This window comes from Palaemon carinicauda, chromosome 1 (genome assembly GCF_036898095.1).
Source record: "Palaemon carinicauda isolate YSFRI2023 chromosome 1, ASM3689809v2, whole genome shotgun sequence".
NCBI classification, from domain to species: domain Eukaryota; kingdom Metazoa; phylum Arthropoda; class Malacostraca; order Decapoda; family Palaemonidae; genus Palaemon; species Palaemon carinicauda.
In genome coordinates this window covers 184956198-184980986 of record NC_090725.1, presented here as the reverse complement: position 1 = coordinate 184980986, position 24789 = coordinate 184956198, and the positions used below count along the sequence as shown (strand labels likewise).

The 24789-nt window shown below is 45.2% G+C and overlaps 1 protein-coding gene across 1 annotated transcript in view; it reads right to left on the bottom strand.

Moving 5' to 3' along the window:
- The window catches only part of LOC137652976 (leucine-rich PPR motif-containing protein, mitochondrial-like), a 438837-nt gene that overhangs the window by 269464 nt on the left and 144584 nt on the right, over window positions 1-24789 (bottom strand).

The following is a 24789-nucleotide window of genomic DNA, read 5'->3' as shown; positions in this document are numbered from 1 at the left end:
GCCTCCTCTCTGTCCTTTAGCGATAGCCTAGCCATCGCATGTCCTTGGCCAGTGTCCTACAATCTCCCCGCTTGCCGGGTGGGCTGAGGTGCCGGCCGGGCTCCTACATAGGCGGCTTGATAGCCGCTCTGACCTTCCCCCTACGGACGCAAGGCTCCGGGAAAGGTTGTGCCGGCCATGACAGCTGCCGGTGGGAGACCCTGATGTCTTTGAGTGTTCTTCAGTCCTCCCTTGGACTGTCATCCCCATCCCTGGAACCGGCAGTGACCGGCAACAGATCTTGTGGCTGGGTGGAAGCTAGAATGATTCATTACCCCCTTCCATTTGAACCTTCATTCTGGAAGAAGGTAGTAGGGACAGTAGTATCTACACCCTTATTTTTGTACTAAACTATAATAAGGTAGCCCTTCTCTCCATGCTTTCTCTTTCTCTGTCGGCTAATGCCTAAGGTACTAACCTGCAGGCTAGAACGGTGCCGCGAGGTACTAGCCTAGCTGGCTACAGGCCAGCTGAACCACAGTATATGCTTATACAGTAGCCAGTATTTCTGCAGTATATTACATATTGCAGGCGGAAAACTATAGTATATATTATACAGTAGTTTATTTTTTCCAACATACCCTGTGTATCCTTTCACAGTCCATTGTTGAGACCTATCATAATACTGAAGTGAAGTATTCCTTCAATACACTGATGAATCATAGTCATCAAATCATTTTTTACCCCACAATATTAATACTCTTTATGAAAGGGTTAGTGCTAGTATGCACTAATTCTAACTCTAGAAGTTAGAACCCTTCTACTCTAGATTTCCCTTGATAAGGGAATTCTAATATTAATATTGAGGGAGGTCACAGCAATTGGCTGGACAGGAGGCACAAGTATGTGTCTTTCCTATTTCCTTTCTAGCTTATTATCCTAAGCTATAATGGTTAAGTTAATACCAAAATTTTTTGCATGAGATTACATTAACTTATCAAGTGTGATAAATTACCGCTTACTCATTTCAATTTTCTTTCTTTACAGGAAGACCAGAAACTGAAGTGTGAGGTTATGTACTGTAACCAAAAAGTAGGAACTTTAGTGGTCACACTATGTGCAGGTCTCATGCCGCCTGCGTAGTGACAATCAAAACCTTGAGGTATTGGGACCCCAAGGGCTGTAATGTCTGCTCGGCCTTGGTGACCGAGGGTTTCGGTGACCCCAAGTCCACGGAGTCGAGGGATGCAGCACGTGAGAAGCTTCGGAAATGGGTACGAAGGTTCCAAAAGAACTCTCCTGGACCGTACCTCATCAGCGATAGGATGCGAAGCTTGCTGTTCCCAAAGGCAACAGCTGATGCCGTCGTACCCCAGACACGACCCAGGCCTCCCTGCGTCCAGATCGCAGTCGAGGCTGATGTCAGTGAAGCCTTGCAAGGCATGGACATCCACCAATAGGAAAGGATGTCTGAAGTGTCCACAGACACGGAGAAGGATCTTCGAGACGACACTGAAGAAGAGTCTACTCACAACCCAGAGGAGATGAGGACTACGACTCTACAGAAGCGGAGGACCCCCTTCTGCCTGTGCCGGCAGTAGAGCCGACACCATCTACGTCTTCAGCTCCTACCACTCCATTAGACACGATGGGTCATGCAGTCTTGGCCCACATTACCACTCTAATGGAAAATCTACGTAAGGAGAACGTAGATTTGAAAAAAAAGATGATGAAAGAGTTCCGCGAAACGACTCGGATCATCAGTTCCCGGGGGTCTCACAAGCGACCAGAGTGAAGGACCTGCCACCCTGCTTTGAGACCAATCCCTGGAGGTATGCGGAGTTCATGCCAATCACGAACGGCAAACTCTACATCTCGGAGAAGTTGGGAGCCATCCACCTGGACGACATTGAGTTTTGGCCTAACTTTGCGGCTTATCCGGAGTGCTTTATCCGGCTGAAGAATGAACCAGCATCGAGAGAAGGACGGAACCAAAGGAGGTCATGATATTCGACCACGATAAGGCACAGGCCCTCTTGACGAGTACCCTGAAGAAGGTAGGATGCACTAACTCGCGAGTTGCTGCACTGAGCAAGAAACACCCTACCTTTCTTGCTCCTTCTTCGAGAGCCTTCCCCTTCAAGTCAAAGGCCTTTTTGAGTGTCATCAAGGCCGCTGAGGAAGGCAAACCATGCCTTACGCTAGAGGAGTGTAGGCCTTTGTCTCTGGCCTTGCCCAAATATGAGAAGGAATGGAAGGAGGTCCACCTAACCTTCTCAGTAGCAAAGCTTGACGCAGATATCGCGGGACAGCAGTTCAGCGAGAACCTACCGAAGCTATCGGACTTTCTCTTGCGAAGGGAGCAAGAGACAAAGGAGAGACTAGCCGCTTCCCTTTCCCTCCAGAACTGCATGGAGATGTGTGCAGGCAATGCTAGCACCCGATATGTTCACGGTCCTGGCCAATATGCACATGGCCACCCTCGTCAAGGACCTGTACGCCTTTGTGAAGGCCAGGAGGCCCTGTAGGGAGTTCGTGTTTGCTGGTGCAACGGTGAAACACGAACCCAAGAAGCGGATTTCTTCCAGTATCTGGGGTAAAGACCTCTTCCCAAAAGAAGTGGTCCAAGAGGTAGTAGAGAAAGCTGCCACGGAGAATAGGAACCTTCTCCCAAAGCGGGGCATCTCCTCAAAGAGGAAGTCTTCCCCAGATGCTGGTCTCCAACCCAAGAAGAAAACAAAGAAGCTAAGACTACCTTCTTGGCCTGCTCAGCAGCATCCCACGGTCACCATGACAGCGATGCCTCAACTGGTCGCTCAGCCACAGACCACCTTCCAAATGGTGCCTCAACAGCTGGTTGCCCAGTCACCAGCCTTCAACCCTGGGTTTGAGAAGCACACTACTACCTTTCGTCCGAAAGGAAGAGAATCTAGACGGGGCTCCTCAAGAAACCCCCCACGAGGCAGGGGAGGACGCGGTGAGGGTAGCAAACCCTCAGGACCATCTAAGAAATGAGATGCTCCAGGTAGAAGGGAGACTCCAACACTTTCGGGATCGTTGGACCTTCGATCCCTGGGCCCACAGCCTAATCCTCAGTTCTTCCAACACTCCACCCCCTTACTGGAAGAATATACCTTACAACTCTTGAACAAGATTATAAGGAAAGCAAAGTCCATCAAATTCCAGGGAAAGCTGTTCTGTGTTCCCAAGAAGGACTCGGACAAACTCGGGTCATTCTAGACTTGTCGCCACTCAACAAATTCATCGACAACAACAAGTTCAGGATGTTAACCCCTCAACACATCAGGACCCTGTTACCGAAAGGGGCGTACACAGTCTCAATAGACCTGGGAGATGCTTACTGGCACCTTCCAGTCAGCCGCCCCCTCTCCTCCAACCTAGGATTCAAGTTACAGAAGACAAAGTATCTCTTCAGGGCCATGCCTTTCAGACTAAACATAGCCCCAAGGATCTTCACGAAACTTGCAGATGCAGTCGTACAACAGCTACGGCTAAAAGGCGTTCAGGTAGCGGCATACCTGGACGATTGGCTGGTGTGGGCAGCATCCAACACTGCTTGCCAGCAGGCCTCCAAGAAAGTGATCCAGTTCCTGGAACATCTGCAATTCAAGATCAACTACAAGAAGTCTCACCTCTCTCTAGCTCAGGAGTTTCAATGGCTGGGAATCCATTGGAACTTGAAGTCACACCGCCTCTCCATTCCACCACAGAAGAGGAGAGAGATCGCGGGTTCTGTCAAGAGACTACTGAAATCCAACAGGATCTCAAGATGCCAACAGGAGAGTACTGGGCTCTCTCCAGTTTGCAGCAGTAACAGACCCAGTGCTAAGAGCACAGACTAAAGGTGCATCAGGAGTCTAGAGAAGATAGGCATCAAACGCTCAAAGAGATCTACAGAGACCGGTACCGACCTTACTACGATCGCTTCTCAAGCCGTGGTCGAAGGTCAAGAACCTAGCAAGGACCATTCCCTTGCAACCACCTCCCCCATCGGTGACCATCCACACGGATGCCTCGACGAAGGATGGGGAGGTCACTCCCATCAAAGGCAAGCCCAAGGGACCTGGTCATCCCTGTTCAAGACCTTTCACATCAATATTCTGGAGGCCATGGCAGTCCTCTTGACGCTGAAGAAGCTATCCCCTCACAGGTCAGTCCACATCAGGCTGGTCTTGGGCAGTGAAGTGATAGTGAAATGTCTGAACCGACAAGGCTCGAGATCGCCCCACACCAATCATGTGATGTTAGCCATCTTTCGTTAAGCTAAAAAGAAGAGATGGCACTTATCAGCAGTTCACCTACAAGGGTTCCGCAACGTGACGGCGGACGCTCTAGCCAGGCTATAGCCGATAGAGTCAGAATGGTTCCTAGACGCAGACTCATTCTCCTTCATCTTGGAAAAAGTCACAGAACTGCAGGTCGACCTCTTCGCAACAAGCGACAACAAGAAACTACCTCGATACATAGCCCTTTACGAGGAACCTCTGGCAGAGGCGACGGACGCCATGTCCCTCAATTGGAACAGATGGACCTGGATCTACCTGTTCCCTCCAATGAATCTCCTGCTGAAGATCCTCAACAAGCTGAGATCCTTCAAGGGAACTGCAGCAGTAGTGTCCCCCAAATGGCCCAAGAGCAATTGGTTCCCTCTGGTGATGGAACTGAAGCTGAGGCTGGTCCCTCTATCGAACCCAGCTCTATCCCAATTGGTTCAGAAGTCGACTGTCTTCACTTCATCACAGAGAACCCAAAACCTTCATCTCATGATTTTCTCGCCTTAGCAGTCAGGAAAAGATTTGGGATCTTGAAAGACAGTATAGACTTCCTAGAAGAATACAAGTCAAAGTCAACCAGAAGACAATACGAATCGTCTTGGATAAAGTGGGTTGCTTTCGTTAAAGCAAGAAAGCCGAAAGAAATCTCAATAGACTTCTGCCTGTTCTTCTTCATCCACCTTCACGAACAAGGCTTAGCTGCCACCACGATAACTACGTGTAAGAGCTTTGACTAGACCTCTTCTATACGCCTTCCAGGTGGACCTGGTGAACGAAATCTTCAACAAGATTCCGAAGGCATGCGCTAGACTTAAACCAGCAGCCCCTCCGAAGCCCATTTCTTGGTCTCTGGACAAAGTCTTACACTATGCTTCAACCTTGAACAATGAAGATTGCTCTCTAAAGGATCTAATACAAAAAGTGATATTCCTGTTCGCTATAGCCTCAGGGGCTAGAGTTAGTGAAATAGTAGCCCTATCAAGAGACGTTGGCCATATTCAGTTCGCAGAAGCGGGAGAACTGAATCTCTTTCCTGATCCTACTTTTCTCGCCAAAAACGAGCTACCCACCAAAAGGTGGGGTCCCTGGAGAATCTGCCTTCTGAAGGAATATGTCTCTCTGTGTCCAGTAGAGTGTCTAAAGGTCTATCTTCGAAGAACTTCAGACTTCAGGGGAGGACAGCTCTTCAAAGGCAAAACTTCTGGATCAAACTTATCCCTAAAACAACTGAGGGCGAAGCTCACCTACTTCATTCGTAGAGCGGGTCCTGATAGTACACCCGCAGGTCATGATCCGAGAAAGATTGCTTCCTCATTGAACTTTTTTCAATATATGGACTTTGAGAGACTCCGTTCATGCACTGGTTGGAATTCATCCAGATTCTTCTATAAACATTATGCGAAGCAAGTGCACGCTTTGAAACATTTTGTGATGGCGGCAGGTAGTGTTGTGAAACCTGTCATCTAGTGCTGTGATGAACAGTGAACTGTTTGGGACTGTTTCAGTCGGGTGAAAGGTGTTGACACCTTGCAGTGCAATACCCCTTTTATTAAGTGTCACCCTGGTGACACTAGAACTGTTCTTTTTTAGGTGCAGAATTATACCAATGACACCAGTGCCATGTGCACACTTGTAAGCAGTGTTGATAATTACCCAACATTTACAGTGAAATTATTTTAATTTTTTAAACTTATTCCAAGTGGCTTATGACTTTTCTTCCCTTTCAGGTAGAAAATATATTTATCTTTTATATGTTGGATGTATAATTCTATTGCTAATTATTTAATACACCAGTGTTACATTTAAGTTGTCTATTCAATAAATGTCAAATGTGTATTTGCGTCTTATTAGCCACAAATGTAGTTAAATAAAATCGTAAGTTCCTGTCCAACAAATTAAGAATCAGCAGCAGAAGACCAGACAGAATAATACTCGAAACAAGGTAGAAGGAAGGAAAGAAAACACTTCTTCAGAATAGATTGATCACGAAAATCTTAAGAGACTTTCTCAGCAAGGCAATTCTTTGTGAAACTGAAGAAGAGACAGACCTAATGTGCTTCTCAAAAGTAAATTTGTTATCGAGTATCGCACCTGCAATTTAAGAGATTCATACAGAGTTAAAGGAACATTATCAATGCTGAGATCTGGATGTTGACGAACAACTGTCCTCAACCCACTTATAATCATAGCAGGAATTTACGCTTGATGTAAGACGCAAAACATCTATCGTAGGTGAAGCTCCCAGAAACCCAAGTGTTCATGTCTGAGGATTTAAGGAGGTAAAAATACAGCTTTGGATAGAGAGCAACTCAATCTCCCTGTCGGCCCGTTTATCTCAATCAAGGAGAACATCCTGCCCGACATTCTGGGCAGGTGGACTCAGATGGGCTGACAGGGAGTTTGAGTTGCTCTCTATCCAAAGCAGGATTTGTACCGCTACAAAGTAAAGCCACACCTGGTGAGCGTGCACCGTCCTATGTGCACTGGAGTCTCAAGAGAGTCTGGCGAGACAGCAGTGGTGCGCTAGGCAAGATGGTAGTGGCGTGCTTGTTCATTCATTAAGTATGTTCCACGTAAGATGGGTCAATTTTAAATAAACAAATGAACCAACAGCTATATTTGACATAAATCTGATATAACTGATGTTTCCTTTAACTGTATCCAATAATAATGCTTGTAATATTCACATATTAGTATCCTATTAAGAATAAAACAAATTCATAAAAGTAATCTTTTCCATTGTTTTTGTTTATACGTTTATAGAAACTACAGTCTATGCTTTCTGAATCAGATAATTAAGGTAAACTACCAAAGGGTCTTTTTTTAGTTAATGCTTAAACTATTATTTATCATTTTACTGTAAATAGTTCTATATAAAATACTTTTCTTTCGTATTCTATTTACTGTCGAGTTTAATGGCATATCAAAGTTTACCAAAGACTAATATGATATTTTCATAATAAAATAAATTTTTGAACATACTTACCCGCTGGTTGTATAAGAATAGCTAGCGTCACCGACGCCTAGGCAGAACTATTTAAAACTCGCGGCTAACGCAGGTATGTCAGGTGTACACTAGCACCAAGGTGGACTACAGGTAGAACTACTCCCCCTTATTCAGAATTTCCTTGCTCCTTGGTCTCTAGAGAGGAGGTTGGGATTATAACTTATATAACCAGCAGGTAAGTATGTTCAAAAATTTATTTTATTATGAAAATATCCTTCACTCCTTCATTCCACCATTCACTGCCCTTCCTCATGCTGCCTCCAACAACCTTCTTGCCACACACATCACTTGCAATCCCAACAACATTTTCTTTTACTAACTTCCACTCCTCCTCTAAATTACCAGTGGAAGAGAAAAAGAGGGCTTTTGAAGAATGGCTGCAGACCAACAGTATAGAGAAGTATGAAAAATATAGAGAAAAAAATGTGGAAGTAAAGCGCAAGGTACGTGAGGCAAAGAGGGCAGCTGACCTGAGGTGGGGTCAGGGATTGGGTCATTCATATGAAGAGAATAAGAAGTTGTTTTGGAAAGAAGTGAAGAGAGTAAGGAAGGCTGGCTCAAGAACTGAAGAGATGGTGAAAGATGGAAATGGAAGGTTGTTAAAAGGAGAAGAGGCAAGGAAAAGGTGGGCGGAATACTTTGAAAGTTTACTGAATGTTGAGGATGATAGGGAGGCAGATATAATTGCTGTTGCAGGTGTTGAGGTGCCGGTGATGGGAGATGAGAATGAGAGAGAGATTACGATAGAGGAAGTGAGGAGAGCGCTAGATGAAACGAGAGTAGGAAAAGCATCTGGTATGGATAGTGTGAGAGCTGAGATGTTGAAAGAAGGGGGTGTGACTGTACTTGAATGGTTGGTGAGATTGTTTAATATGTGTTTTGTGTTGTCAATGGTACCAGTCGATTGGGTTTTGTGCATGTATTGCACCATTGTATAAGGGTAAGGTAGATGTGCATGAGTGTTGTAATTCAAGAGGTATTAGTTTGTTGAGTGTAGTTGGAAAAGTGTATGGTAGAGTGATGATTAATAGGATTAAGGATAAAACAGAGAATGCAATCTTAGAAGTACGGGGTGGTTTTAGAAGAGGTAGGGGTTGTATGAATCAGATTTTTACAGTTAGGCAGATATGCGAGAAACATTTAGCAAAAGGTAAGGAGGTGTATGTTGCGTTTATGGATCTGGAGAAAGCGTATGAGAGTTGATAGGGAAGCAATGTGGAATGTGATGAGGTTATATGGAGTTGGTGGAAGGTTGTTGCAAGCAGTTAAAAGTTTCTACAAAGGTAGTAAAGCATGTGTTAGGATATGAAATGAAGTGAGTGATTGGTTTCCGATGAGAGTGGGGCTGAGACAGGGATGTGTGATGTCGTCTTGGTTGTTTAACTTGTATGTTGATGGAGTGGTGAGAGAGGTGAATGCTCGAGTGCTTGGACGAGGATTAAAACTGGTAGACGAGAATGACCATGAATGGGAGATAAATCAGTTGTTGTTTGCGGATGATACTGTACTGGTTCCAGACACAGTTGAGAAGCTTGGCCGATTAGTGACAGAATTTGGAAGGGTGTGTAAGAGAAGGAAGCTGAGAGTTAATATGGGTAAGAGTAAGGTTATGAGATGTACGAGAAGAGAAGGTGGTGCAAGGTTGAATGCCTTGTTGAATGGAGAGTTACTTGAGGAGGTGGATCAGTTTAAGTACTTGGGGTCTGTTGTTGCAGCCAATGGGGGACTGGAAGCAGATGTACGTCAGAAAGTGAATCAAAGTTGCAAAGTGTTGGGGGCAGTTAAGGGAGTAGTAAAAAATAAAGGGTTGGGCATGAATGTAAAGAGAGTTCTATATGAGAAAGTGATTGTACCAACTGTGATGTATGAATCCGAATTGTGGGGAATGAAAGTGATAGAAAAACAGAAATTGAATGTGTTTGAGATGAAGTGTCTAAGGAGTATGGCTGGTGTATCTCGAGTAGATAGGGTTAGGAACGAAGTGGTGAGGGTGAGAACGGGTGTAAGAAATGAGTTAGCAGCTAGAGTGGATATGAATGTGTTGAGGTGGTTTAGCCATGTTGAGAGAATGGAAAATGGCTGTCTGCTAAAGGAGGTGATGAATGCAAGAGTTGATGGGAGAAGTACAAGAGGAAGGCCAAGGTTTGGGTGGATGGATGGAGTGAAGAAAGCTCTGGGTGATAGGAGGATAGGTGTGAGAGAGGCAAGAGAGCGTGCTAGAAATAGGAATGAATGGCGAGCGATTGTGACGCAGTTCCGGTACGCCTTGCTGCTTCCTCCGGTGCCTTAGATGACCGCGGAGGTAGCAGCAGTTGGGGATTCCATTATGAAGCTTCAGCTGTGGTGGATAACGGGGGAGGGTGGGCTGTGGCACCCTAGCAGTACCAGCTGAACTCGGTTGAGTCCCTTGTCAGGCTGGGAGGAACGTAGAGAGTAGAGGTCCCCTTTTTGTTTTGTTTCATTTGTTGATGTCGGCTAACCCCCAAAATTGGGGGAAGTGCCTTGGTATATGTATGTATGTATGATGAAAATATCATTTTTAAATATAAAACTTACCATCTGGTTATATAAGAATGACTGATTGACACCCTTGGTGGCAGGTCTGAGACAGCAATTTAATTGAAAATTCACTTAATAGTTACACATTACTAATATAAGCGGTTCGTACCTGATAAGGAAACAGACTGCAATGGTTCTCTGCCTCATTCTGTCTGTTATCCTTAAAAGATCCAGCGATCCACCCAGGGGGCTGAAGATCTCTGGGAGCTGTCAAACGGTGCCATAACCTATAGCATGACAGGACCTCAACTAATACCCTTGTTCCGGGCACTCTCAAGGAACAACATGACCACCTGACCAAATCAATAGATTGCGGAAGACTGTCGACCAGTCTACACATACAACCATAAAAACAACAAAGTTCCAAGAGAAAGAAAAGGGTACTAGGGATTAGGGGAACGTAGTGGTAGATCCTTCACCTACTACCGCATTCGCAGCAATGAATGGACCCAAAGTGTAGCAGTCCTCATAAGGAGTCTGAACATGTTTCAAGTAATGGGATGCAAATACAGACTTACTTCTCCAAAAAGTCACATCCATTATGCTTTGCAGAGAACGATTCTGTTCAAGAGCCACTGAAGTAGCCACTGCTCTTACTTCGTGAGCCTTCACCTTGAACAGTCTAAGATCTGCCTCATTACACTGTGAATGAGCTTCTCTAATTAAAAGCCTTATACAAAAGGAAAGAGCATTTTTCGACATAAGCTGCGAGGGTTTCTTGACTGCACACCAGAGTGCCTCCGAGCTGCCTCTCAAGCTCTTTGTTCTGTCTAAATATATCCTTAAAGCTCTAACAGGACAGAGCACTTTTTCTATCTCATCGCCCACTATGTCATAAAGATTAGTAATTTCAAAAGTCTTGGGCCATGGCCTAGAAGGAAGTTCATTCTTGGCCAGAAAACCCTGCTGCAAAGAACATATCGCTTTTCCGTTTCTGAATCCAATGTTCTTGCTGAAAGCATGGAGCTCACTGACACTTTTAACTGTTGCCAAGCTCACCAAGAAAAGAGTCTTCAAAGTCATATCTTTAAAAGTAGCCGAGTGCAGAGGCTCAAACCTGCCATTCATAAGGAATCTAAGTACCACATCCAAGTTCCAAGCTTGTGATACCTGATAACATCTCTTAGATGTTTCAAAAGACCTAAGTAGGTCTTGCAAATCTTTATTGTTGGAGAGATCCAGATTTCTATGCCTGAAAACAGTTGCTAGCATACTTCTGTATCCTTCAATCGTTGGGACCGAGAAGTTACGCTTATTCCTCAGATCTAAAAGGAAGTCGGCAATCTGTGCTACAGAGGTATTGGAAAAATAAACCGAGTTAGCCCTACACCATTCTCTGAATACCTCCCATTTGGACTGATATACTCTAATGGTAGAGGTTCTCCTTGCTCTTGCAATATCCTTGGCTGCCTCCTTCGAAAAGCCTCTAGATCTTGCGAGTCTTTCGATAGTCTGAAGGCAGTCAGACGTAGAGCTCGGAGGGTTTGGTGATTTCTTGCCAAATGGGACCGTCTGAGAAGATCTGCTCTTAATGGGAGGCTTCTCGGCACGTCCACTATCCACGCCAGTACCTCCGGAAACCAGACCCTCGACAGCCAAAAAGGAGCAATTAGTCATCCTGGTCCCCTTGTGAGAAACGAACTTTTGCACCACTTTGTATAGGATCTTGAAGGGTGGAAATGCGTAAACATCCATGTGTGTCCAATCCAGCAGGAACGCGTCTATGTGAGCTGCCTCGGGATCCGGTACTGGAGAGCAATACATTCCCAGTCTTTATTTTGGAGGTTGCAAAGAGATCTATGAGAGGGCAACCCCATAATTGCCACAGCTTCTTGCAAACCTCCAGATGCAGCATCCATTCTGTGGACAGAACTTGGTCCCTCCTGCTGAGCCTGTCCGCACTCACATTCTTGGCTCCTTGAATGAATAGAGTCAATAAAAGAATCCTCCTCTCCTTTGCCCAAAGGAATAGAGATTTCGCTAACTCGTACAGACTTTGAGTGGGTTCCCCCCTGCTTCGCTATGTACGCTAGGGCCGTGGTGCTGTCCGCATTGACCTGCACCACTTCGTCCAGGACCAGCACCTCGAATCCTTTGAGGGCTAAGTGCACCGCTAAGAGCTCCTTCTGATTGATATGAAGAGCCTTCTGTTCCTTTGTCCAATGCACTGAGATCTCTTCTTCCCAATATTGCTCCCCACCCCGAATTTGAGGCGTCTGAAAAAAACACGAGGTCTGGGTTCCTCTGCTCCAACGAGAAGCCCTCATTGAGTTTGTGAGCATTGTTCCACCATTGAAGATGTGATCTGGTCGCACTCGTAAAGGGAATACTCTCCTTGTCGAGACTGTCTCCCCTTTTCCAATGAGCATTGAGGTGGAATTGAAGGGGGTGTAGGTGCAATCTTCCCAGAGATACAAACTTCTCTAGAGACGAGAGGGTTCCGAGAAGACTCATCCATTCCCTTACCATAGTGACTTTTTTCTCCATAAAGGCCTCCAGCCTTAGAAGGGCTGACTGAACTCTTGCAGGCGACGGAAAAGCCTGAAAATCCTGACTCCGAATCTCCATCCCCAAATAATGGATCTTCTGTGACTTCTTTGAACTCACTAGAAGTCCCAATTCTTTCGTCAAATCCAGGGTCAACTGAAGGTCCTTCAAACAGCGCTCAACCGAGGGAGCTCTTATCAACCAATCGTCCAAGTACAGGGAGGCTCTGATGCCCCTCGAGTGCAGCATGCTCGCCACATTCATCATTAGTTTTGTAAAAATCAGAGGAGCTGTGCAGAGGCCAAAACATAAGGCTCGAAACTGGAAGACGTCTTCCCTGTATACGAACCTCAGATAACGTCTGCAGCTTGGATGTATCGGAACATGAAAATAAGCGTCCTGGAGGGCCAATGATACCATCCAGTCGCCTTTCCTCACTGCTGCCAGCACAGTCTTCTGAGTCTCCATAATGAATTTCGAGTTCTGGACATAGCGGTTGAGGGCGCTCACATCCAGAACCAGTCTCCATTCCCCTGAACTCTTGGGAACTAGGAACAAACGGTTGTAAAACCCTGGAGACTCCAAATCCCGCACCCTTTCTATCGCTCTCGTTTTGAGCAGAAGCAACACTTGCAGGTGCATGGCTTGCCTCTTTGGTCCTCTCTTGTACTTGGGCGAAAGATCCACCGGATCTGCGACAAAAGGAGGCTTTAATACAAACAGAATTTTGTATCCTTCCTTTAGAAGCCGTACCGACCAAGGATCCGCTCCCTTCTTCTCCCAGGCCAGCCAGAAGTTGTTCAGCCTGGTTCCCACTGCTTGAAGGGGAGAGCAGTCAGACCCTGCCCCGACTGGGCTTGGCTCCTCGTTTCCTTTGCTTCCATGCCTCTGGTTTGAAAGTATTTCTCCCTGTAGATTTACCCCGAAAGGGCTGAGCAGAATGAGAATATGACGTCCCCTTCTTAGTTCTACGAGAAGAGAAGGACGTAGGCAAAACCTTACTGGCTGTTTTAGTAACCAAATCGTGAGTAGCCTTCTGAGTCAAATTTGCAGCCACTTCCTTAACTAAATCCTGCGGAAATAGAGCCGAAGACATGGGCGCAAAAAGCAACTCCAATCTCTGACATGGAGTGACGCCCGTAGAGAGGAAAGAACACAAAGTAGCTCTTTTCTTCATAACTCCTGCAGTAAACAAAGCAGCCAGCTCATTAGAACCATCCCTGACTGCTCTGTCCATACATGACATAAGTTGGATAAGACTACCTGTGTCCGTGTCCTTCATCTCAGCCACTCTTCTGCTTAAGGGTCCCAGTGACCAGTCCGGTAAATTAAATACCTCAAATGCTCTGAACAATCCTTTTAAGAGGTGATCAAACTCCGACATTGACCACAACAATTTAGTCTTTCTCATGGACATGCGACGGGAAGAATCCACCAGGTTTGAGAAGTCTCCCTGCGCAGACGCTGGAGCTCCCAAACCCAAGACCTCTCCCATCTCATACCAAACATTCGATTTAGAGGCTAACTTAGCTGGTGGAAAAGCGAAGCATGTCTTGCCCATAGCTTTTCTTGAATCCATCTATGCTCCCATTAATTTCAATGCTCTCTTAGAAGAGCGGGAAAGCACCATTCTTGTATAAAAAGAAGTCTTCACTATTTTGCCCAAGATAAACTCAGAAGGGGGAGATCGCAGAGTAACTAGTGCAAAATTGTCTGGAAATAATTCCGAGAAGACTAGCATTAACTTTTTGAAGTCCACCGCATGTTGAGGTGGTTTCTCCTCCTCTCCCTCTGAGATATCCTTCAACTGTTCCTCATGAGAGAGAACCTCATCCTGTTCTTCTAATTCAGAGATTGGAGCTGTGCTTTGACCCAAACGAACTTCCTGTGCAGGCGCCTCAGTGTTGATATGGGCGCGCTTGCGTTGTTCCATATCCGTTTCCAACTGACAGTCACTCGACTTGCGTTTGCTGTCACAATTGATTTTATAATGGGACGAGTCTGGCTGGCGCCGCTCTGCCGCCTCCTGGCGCGCCGCGCGAACGCGATGTTCGCGCTGCCGCTCCGCGGAGTCCTGACGCCTCGCGCTCTGCCCATTCATGGCTCGACTGTCGTGGGTCGTCCTGCTGGCGCTTAGCGCCTACCTGGCGCTGCTGGCGACGTTCAGCGCCTCCATCAATTAACTCCTAAGGTTCGTCATGTTGCCGCTCAGGCTCCGCTTGCGCCTCGCGCCTGCTTCCGTCCTGCCGCTTCGCGGCTCGCTCCGCCATTTTGCGAACATCATCACGTTTGGACTGACTATCGGCTGTATGCTCCTTCGATATTTGTTGTGAAACTGAGCTCTGCCGGGACAAATCTACTCCAACTTTCCGCTGAACAGTGAAACTGGGAGACCGCCTGTGCGATGTCACATCAGTCCCAGAGACAACAGGCCGCCTGTGCGACAACGGGTCTACCACCGAAGACTGACGCCCAGCCTCACTGCCAACAACCGGTCGATAAGACTGCATCATAGACGAGAGCTGTTGTTTCATGTTCACAACATATTCCACTTTGGATTGTTTTGAGGAGATAATTGTACAGCCTTTTCTATAGCGAATTCGTCCTCTTCATCGCTCTCAAATCCTTTACCCCTTTTGGGAGAAGAATCCCAGTCTGAAGGGAGAGGTGGACCATGAATCGTCACACCCAAATCAGAAATTAACTCCGCATCCGAATCCATTACTCTTTCTCCATCGGAACCCACATTCGAGCGCTTCGTAGGAGAACACTCGTCAAGGGACCGAAAATGTTCAGGTGTTTCCCAATGACTAAAACCCGGCTGTTGCGGGGAGGAAACGTGCGACTGTTCCACTGACTGAACTTTCCTCTTAATCGGTCTAGAGGCTTTACACCACTTATCATCACGTGACCCCTCATCTGAAGAGGGAGACAAAGCACTAACCTCACTTTTACTATGGTGAGGGTGAGCGCCCTGAGCTACGCCATCAGGATCACTCGAGGGAGCGTCTACGAGACTGATGAAGCCCCTCGTTCCCTTTCGCCCTTCGACATAACTTCTCCCCTTCCGGGAGCTTGACAGAGGTCTTAGGCTAAGCGAACGACAGGATCGCGCAGGCGCGCCCTCCACAACACTAAATACATTCGTCGGACTTTTAACACTTGATCGATCACTAGTCCGACCACTTTCAAGTAAATTAATTTCTGACATGATTGTTTTTTTGTCCGCTGCTAAAGATTCAACCTTCACACCGAGAGCTTGAATAGCGGATAACATCTCCCTCATCGTAGGTTCCTTAGGTTCTTGATCTACCACTACGGGGGAAGAAATAGGATTAATCACATCAGACCTAGATAAATCCACAGAACGGGAAGAACTACATCTAATCCTTTCTTTTCTATTTCTATCTTTCTCTAATTTCTGAGTATAACGCTCGTAAGCTACCCACTGACTTTCTGTTAACGAAGAACATTCTTCACACCGATCCCCATAAGCACACGATTTTCCTCTACATTTAACAAAAATTGTGTGTTGATCAACAGAACCTTTAGGAAATCGAGTCTGACAACCTTTACTATACTTCCTATATAAAGGGGAGGGGTCGGCCATATTGAACAGTGACAAGAGAAAATTAAACAATAACAAAGGTCAAAATAACTAAATAACCTTACAATAATAAAGATTTCAAGAATATTTTAAAAGGAAATCACCAAAGCGAAAGCCAAAAACAAAAAGACATAGTACATCACCAAATAAACCGTCCAATTGAATGTAAATAGCGAGTGAATTTTCAACGTTCTGACCAGTACGACCGGCAGGGAAAATCTGAATAAGTGGAAGTAGTTCTACCTGTAGTCCACCAGGGTGCTAGTGTACACCTGACATACCTGCGTTAGCCGCGAGTTTTAAATAGTTCTGCCGAGGTGTCGGGGATGCTAGCTATTCTTATATAACCAGCGGGTAAGTTTTATGTTTAAAAATCCCCGTGTAATGTCCTAAATGTCAAACCACGGACAGAGACGCAAAGAAGTGGACAAGATGCGATTGCAAGAGGTACTTTCTTAAGAAATGTGTCTATAGTGACAAGCATCAGTGATAATGAAGTATTAAACATGAATTACATATACCCATACTGCACTGAAGCAGCCAAAACAGCTAAGTTACATATATTAGAATTGGAGGAGCAATTGAGAGTGAGGGACCATGCTTTGAGTGCACAAAAGAGGAGAGAATTGATGAATTGGAAAAACAAGTTGCAGAGCTTAACGCCTATGCAGCAAATTCCACCCAGACCACTGACCTCAGTGAGAAGGTTGATAACCTATCAATTAATACTGAATTAATTAAGGAAACACTCCAAACAATGATAGGCCCAAAACCAGAGAAAACCACATATACCGACAAAGAAAAGGAAAAGAATCTACTGGTAATTAAATCAACAAATGCAACAACTAAAATTACTGACAGAAAATATGAGGTCGAACATGCACTTAAAGACATTCCAATTCTTAATACGAGGTCAACCTCAAATGGAAATGTTGTAAACTTTGCAAATGAGAGGATCAGATATGAAACAGCAAACAAAATTTATACACAGATGAGAAAAATTTTAAAATTAAAACCAAAAATAATGATATGCAATGTTTTCAATGATGAAGATGAAGTAGTAAATGCCTGATTAAAAGAAATTGTTACTTGGACCAAATCCAAAATATAAAAGATAAGTGTAGTACTGAAAAAAAATGCTGCAGGTGGGACTACCCACTATGTGCTGAAATGTGATCATGAAATTCGGAGGGCTATTCATGATAATGGGAACAAAGTTATGTTATGATGGGCTACTTAAAACAAATGTGATAGGTACCATGTGATCACCTGCTACCACTGTCAGAGATAAGGACATCTTGAAAAAGATTGCAAATCTAAGAATGATGATAAAGACAGCAGGAAATGTTTAGGAAAACATTCCAACAAGGAGAGTAATTCGCAAATGTCAAAGTGTATAAGTGCAAAAAGTTAAATAAATCAAATGACCACATAGTAAGTTCAAGAGATTGAAAAGCTTATGATTTGGAATTGAAAAGACAAGCATAAAATACTGATCGTGGATACTAAAGACATCATAAACTCTGGCTATGGAAATATACAATCTGTGAGTAATAAAACTGTTCAAATTCAAGAATTGATAAACGGGAAATATTTGGACATACTACCATTATTATCTGAAACATGGTTAAATAACTTTGGCAAGCCTAAGATCACTGAAATAACACCCGCCTTCTTTCAAATTCCGAAATAGGGTAGGACTGGTGGGGGTGTCAGGCTCTTAATTCATAAAAGTTACTCAAATCTTAAAATGTTAAAAAGAACTAATGTAACAAGCTTTGAATATACAGAAATAAACTTTACAAAAAAAAAAAGAAAAAAAAAATCCATTGTAACAGTTCACAAACCTCCGAGAACAAATGCCAGTATCCATTTTGAAGAATTCAGTGAAATCATTGAGATGATTATCATGGAGAAAAATGCATTAGTTATTTATGGAGAAAAATCAAATCTTGATACTTTAGCATTTAGCGAGTTATTGGAATCATATCAATTGGTGAATAACATCGACTGTGCCGTTAAAGCAAACTAAAGTATCTTCAAAATTTTGTACATTGACAAAGCATTGTTACACTGGGGCACTTTTCCGCCACCTGTTGGTAACTAACGCCACCTTGTTCTAATTTTAACAGCCGAGTTTCTATCTGCTAAAACAACACTCCTATTAAAGGACATAGGTTTGTATTTGTGAAGGAACAAATACACTTTAATAGTATAAAAGATACCTGTAACCAAGCAAATTTAACACATAAGTTAAGTTATATTCTGAGAAAATATGACTGGAAACAACAGATAAAAAGATATTACAAAATACATGTCTGATTTGATCTTTAGGAATACCTTTCACTGGTAAAAAAAAAAAAAAAAAAATATCCAGTGTGTATGTTTGTGTATTAACAAACATGTTATTTTCATTAGTAAAATAAATTTTTGAATATACTTACCCGATAATCATGTAGCTGTCAACTCTGTTGCCCGACAGAATTCTATGGAGGGATACGCCAGCTATCACAATACTAGAAGGGGGTGTTCTTACCAGCGCCACCTGTGGCCAGGTACTCAAGTACTTCTTGTTGACACCTCCTCAATTATTCCTCGGTCCCACTGGTTCTCTATGGGGAGGAAGGGAGGGTCAATTAAATCATGATTATCGGGTAAGTATATTCAAAAATTTATTTTACTAATGAAAATAACATTTTTCAATATTAAACTTACCCGATAATCATGTAGCTGATTCACACCCAGGGGGGTGGGTGAAAACCAGTGTACAAGATTAAAGGATAGCTAAGTATCCCATATTTCATATAACAGTTATCTCAAATAACAATGAAATAATAAGTACCTGGTAAGGAAGTCGAATTGAACCGTTACTCTGTCTCTTTTTTAAGTTCGTCTTCCTTACTGAGCGCAGCGTTCCTCTTGGAGGCTGAATCAACCCAAAGGTGCTAAAGTATACAGGGCTGCAACCCATACTAAAGGACCTCATCACAACCTTTAACCTCGGCGCTTCTCAAGAAAGAATTGACCACCCGCCAAATCAAAAAGGATGTGGAAGGCTTCTTAGCCGACCGAACAACCCATAAAAAGTATTCAAGAGAAAGGTTAAAAAGTTATGGAATTATGGGAATGTAGTGGCTGAGCCCTCGCCTACTACTGCATTCGTTGCTACGAATGGACCCAGGGTGTAGCAGTACTCGTAAAGAGACTGGACATCTTTGAGATAGAATGATGCGAACACTGACTTGCTTCTCCAATAGGTTGCATCCATAACACTCTGCAGAGAACGGTTCTGTTTGAAGGCCACTGAAGTAGCCACAGCTCTCACTTCATGTGTCCTTACCTTCAGCAAAGCAAGGTCTTCTTCCTTCAGATGAGAATTTGCTTCTCTAATCAGAAGCCTGATGTAGTAAGAAACTGAGTTCTTAGACATTGGTAGAGAAGGCTTCTTGATAGCACACCATAAGGCTTCTGATTGTCCTCGTAATGGTTTTGACCTTCTTAAATAGTACTTAAGAGCTCTAACAGGGCAAAGTACTCTCTCTAGTTCGTTCCCCACCATGTTGGACAGGCTTGGGATCTCGAACGACTTAGGGCAAGGACGGGAAGGAAGCTCGTTTTAGCCAAAAAAACCGAGCCGCAAGGAACATGTAGCCGTTTCAGATGTGAAACCTATGTTCCTGCTGAAGGCGTGGATCTCACTTACTCTTTTACCTGTTGCTAAGCACACGAGGAAAAGAGTTTTTTAATGTGAGGTCCTTAAAAGAGGCTGATTGGAGCGGTTCAAATCCTGATGACATTAGGAACCTTAGGACCACGTCTAGATTCCAGCCTGGAGTGGACAACCGACGTTCCTTTGAGGTCTCAAAAGACCTAAGAGGTCCTGTAGATCTTTGTTGGAGGAAAGATCCAAGCCTCTGTGGCGGAAAACCGCTGCCAACAAACTTCTGTAACCCTTGATCGTAGGAGCTGATAGGGAGCTTACGTTCCTTAGATGTAACAGGAAGTCAGCAATCTGGGTTACATTGGTACTGGTTGAGGAAAACTGCATTGGCCTTGCACCAGCTTCGGAAGACTTCCCATAAAGACTGATAGACTCTGAGAGTGGATGTCGTCCTTGCTCTGGCAATCGCTCTGGCTGCCTCCTTCGAAAAGCCTCTAGCTCTTGAGAGTCTTTCGATAGTCTGAAGGCAGTCAGACGAAGAGCGTGGAGGTTGGGAGTACCTTCTTTACGTGAGGTTGACGCAGAAGGTCCACTCTAGGAGGAAGAGTCCTGGGAACGTCGACCAGCCATTGCAGTACCTCAGTGAAACATTCTCTCGCGGGCCAGAGGGGAGCAACCAACGTCAGCCGTGTCCCTTTGTGAGAGGCGAACTTCTGAAGTACCCTGTTGACAATCTTGAACGGCGGGAATGCATACAGGTTGAGATGGGACCAATCCAGCAGAAAGGCATCCACGCGAACTGCTGCTGGGTCTGGAATCGGAGAACAATACAAGAGGAGCCTCTTGGTCATCGAGGTAGCGAATAGATCTATGGTTGGCTGATCCCACAGGGCCCAAAGTCTGCTGCAAACATTCTTGTGAAGGGTCCACTCTGTGGGGAAGACCTGACCCTTCCGGCTGAGGCGATCTGCCATGACATTCATATCGCCCTGAATGAGCCTCGTTACCAGCGTGAGCTTTCGATCTTTTGACCAAATGAGGAGGTCCCTTGCGATCTCGAACAACTTCCTCGAATGAGTCCCTCCCTGCTTGGAGATGTAAGCCAAGGCTGTGGTGTAGTCGGAGTTCACCTCCACCACCTTGTTAAGCTGGAGGGACTTGAAGTTTATCAAGGCCAAATGAACTGCCAACAACTCCTTGCAATAGATGTGAAGTGTCCTTTGCTCCTGATTCCATGTTCCCGAGCATTCCTGTCCGTCCAGTGTCGCACCCCAGCCCGTGTCCGATGCGTCCGAGAAGAGACGGTGGTCGGAGGACTGAACAGCCAATGGTAGACCTTCCTTGAGAAGAATGCTGTTCTTCCACCACGTAAGAGTAGACCTCATCTCTTCGGAAACAGGAACTGAGCCCGTCTCTAGCGTCATGTCCTTTATCCAGTGAGCAGCTAGATGATACTGAAGGGGGCGGAGGTGGAGTCTCCCTAACTCGATGAACAGGGCCAGCGATGAAAGTGTCCCTGTTAGACTCATCCACTGCCTGACTAAGCATCGGTTCCTTCTCAGCATGCTCTGGATGCATTCTAGGGCTTGGAAGATCCTTGGGGCCGACGGACAAGTCCGAAAAGCTCGACTCTGAAGATCCATACCCAAGGAGACAATGGTCTGGGATGGAACGAGCTGAGACTCCTCAAAATTGACCAGGAGGCCCAGTTCCTTGGTCAGATCCATAGTCCATTTGAAAATCTCCAGACAGCGACGACTTGAGGGAGCTCTTAAAAGCCAGTCGTCTGACGGAGCCGGACACAAGATCATGATACTGCTGCACAGTCTGTAAACTGTCAATCATGGGCAAGCGAGGAAGTACAGTGACAACCCGAATCTGTCTAGACTGTCTGGGTCGTACAGACAACTCCTTAACGGGTTGCTGAGGTTGCCCACTGCGTCACAACAAGTCCCTTCTGTTGGTTGTTGAACGTCTTCCCCGTGACACATTGACTCCGTAAACAAAAAATCCTCTAACAAGGACTAAGCTTGGACTGCATGTCATGCAACACAGCTCAAGGTCTATGGGAGCAGGTGTGGTAACAGACGGGATTAGCGGCTGAAGTGTAACCATTACCTTCCCTGTAAGCATGTTATGCTTAAATAAAAGTCCATAAGAGGTTATGCAGCTAAAGGCTCCCTCCAAATGACAGAGTCCTCAAGGGAATATCAGAAGGAGGGAGAAAAGAACTTTCTCATCTACAGGGACCTTATCCTAGAAAAGCTAAGTTCTCTGAGTGAGGGTTCACTGGTGCAAAGCAGCAGACTAGAAGGCAACGTTATGAAACTGCTTGACAGTCTAGTGAGTTGGCAACAACCCAAGATGTGTTGAGAAGCATGCGGTAAGGTATGCAGAGCATGATGTATGCAGAGTATGCTGTATGCAGAGCATGCTGAATGCAGAGCATGCTGTATGCAGAGCATGTTGTATGCAGAGCATGCTGAATGCAGAGCATGCTGAATGCTGAGCATGTAGGAAGTAGAGCCTGCTGTAAGCAGAGCCTGCTGAAAGGAAAGCAGAGCGTGTGCATGGCGTTTAACATTTATCAGAAATTCCATGACCAGTGCTAGAGTGCTTAATGCATGCTTGCATGGGGTTGAACCATGGTATGCTGAACAGCAGAGTCAGAACGAGCTGGAACAACAACAGAGGTTTCCTCAACTTGAGGGAAAACCTGAGGTTCAGACTGCATAGGCTGAACAACAGACGGAGCAGAAGGCAGGTGCAAGGGTGAAGGAGGTTGACTCCTAGCAAGAGTTGCACCCAAGGATTGTACCAGCTAAGCGGAGGACGGAGGCGGAGTAGTCCGTTCCTGTTCCTGAGAGATGAGTGGAGCATGAGAAGGTTGAGGTTGCGCAGAACAAGGTAAAGTTCTAGCAAGCTGAGGCTCCTGAGGCGCAAGTGCATGGTGTAGATGAGCTTGCCTAGATGAGGGTTGAACTCGGTGCAGCGCTGGTTGAGCAGACAGACTCACGGAGGGGAGAGGTTGTTGTACCCCAACCGAGAGTTGCACCACTGGAGGAGCAGCAAGGGGAGGAGGAGGAAGAGTGTAACTCTCCTGATCCCAAAGCAAGGGTTGCCTTAAAGAAGGCTGAGGCTGAACAACACTGTGAACAGCAAACTCCGAAAGTGGTTCAACATCGTACGCCTGGCAGATGGAGCTGCGACTGGGTGCAGCGAGTGCAGGCGGGTGCAGCACAGGCTGAACGGGTGCAGGAGGTTGGTGCACCACCGGTGCAGGCGGGTGCAGCATAGGCTGAACGGGTGCAGGAGGTTGGTGCACCACCGGTGCAGGCGGGTGCAGCACAGGCTGAACGGGTGCAGGAGGTTGGTGCACCACCGGTGCAGGCGGGTGCAGCACAGGCTGAACGGGTGCAGGAGGTTGGTGCACCACAGGTGCAGGAGGTGCAACACTCTCAGCACGACACTCACGCATCAAGTCCGAAAGCTGTGCTTGCATGGACTGTAGTAGAGTCCACAACATCGTACGCCTGGCAGATGGTGTTGCGACTGGGTGCAGCGAGTGCAGGCGGGTGCAGCACAGGCTGAACGGGTGCAGCCGGGTTGTTGAACTTTACTTCGTACGTCTGGCATAGGTCTGGACTTTACGTTTAAGAGGTCTTGAGACCTGAGACCAGCGTAACTCTGCCTTTATTTTCTCCTCTAAATCTCTTCTGCAGACGAGCAAAATAAGGGCTCAATCGTCTGCGGGTGGGAGTGACGGTCTCGGTAAGACACGCCCACAACCACCGAGGATACTTCTGTGCGCCGATCAAGGCCTGCCGAACCCTTATGCCCTTCGACATTGCTTCTCCCCTGGGCTTGGGAGCTTGCAAGAGGTCCCGGACTGGGAGGACGACTGGCGCGCACAAAAGTACCCTCACGCATAACACTGACATACTTTGCGCTAATCACTTATCACTTTGATTTCTGTTTGCACTTATTTCACTGAACTCGAAACTTTAAGTGGTTTGTACCTGAAACACGCAATTCTATCCTTCTCAAAAGTTAGTAATTGCGAAAACAGAATTACAATGTAACAGAAAAATCTAATGAAAGAAAATTCAGTGGCTGGAAAGAGACTAAACACTAGATCACTCTAGAAACGTTTAGTTTCTTCCCCTAAAAAGACTAGGGATAAGAGCAAAACGATAACGACGTTACTCGTACGCCTGGCAGGCTTGAGGGAAACGTTTATCCTCTTTCTCCCTCCGTCTCTATCTCTCTCTCTCTCTCTCTCTTGACTTAGAACCTGAGAGAAGAGCCCAATCATATATCGTTAAAACATATTATTGTTAAAGGAAAAAACTGAAATATTTCCCAAAAAGAAAAGTTCCTTATTAGGATCAAAACCATTAAGTTAAGAAAGAATGAACAAAACGCTAGACACGGTTACTCTTACTGCAATGTGAAACCGTGAACATTCTTTCTCTATCGTAACGATAGAGTGCAAGTTGAAACGTTCTGAACGTCAACAACTGCCGAGACAAACAAAACGTTAGTTCAACTTTGAAAAAGTACGAGACTATCAAAGAAATTCTTTCAAAGACCTTAAAATAGCATAATATGTTAACAGGTAAAACCGAAATGACGGGCTCACGATAATTAACTTCGGTACCAAGAAAAGACCGCCTACTATTAGGAAGGTCGAATATAAACAAATATAAAAATTAATTTTAATAAGTTTATAATAAAAGGAAGTTAATCGAAGAGGCCTATAAGAGGCGGAGAGATATAAAATAAATCTATAACTTTTGTTAAGCAAAATTAAGAAAGAGAGTCTATACTCTCTTAGACACCAACACTTCCGTCTAAGGGAAGGGTCGGCCATTGAAAGGTGAACGAGAGTTCATACTCTCTTCGTCACCAAAAATAATCAAATTAATTCCAAAAGCTAACTAAGCTAAAATAGAAGTTTCCAGTAAAGCGACAGCCGAAATCAAAGAGAAATACTTCACCAAAGTCGTGAAAATACTCCAAGAACATAAGCGTATCCCAGAACGTCTTGTCAGAAGCACGACAGAGGAATAATTGAGGAGGTGTCAACAAGAAGTACTTGAGTACCTGGCCACAGGTGGCGCTGGTAAGAACACCCCCTTCTAGTATTGTGATAGCTGGCGTATCCCTCCATAGAATTCTGTCGGGCAACAGA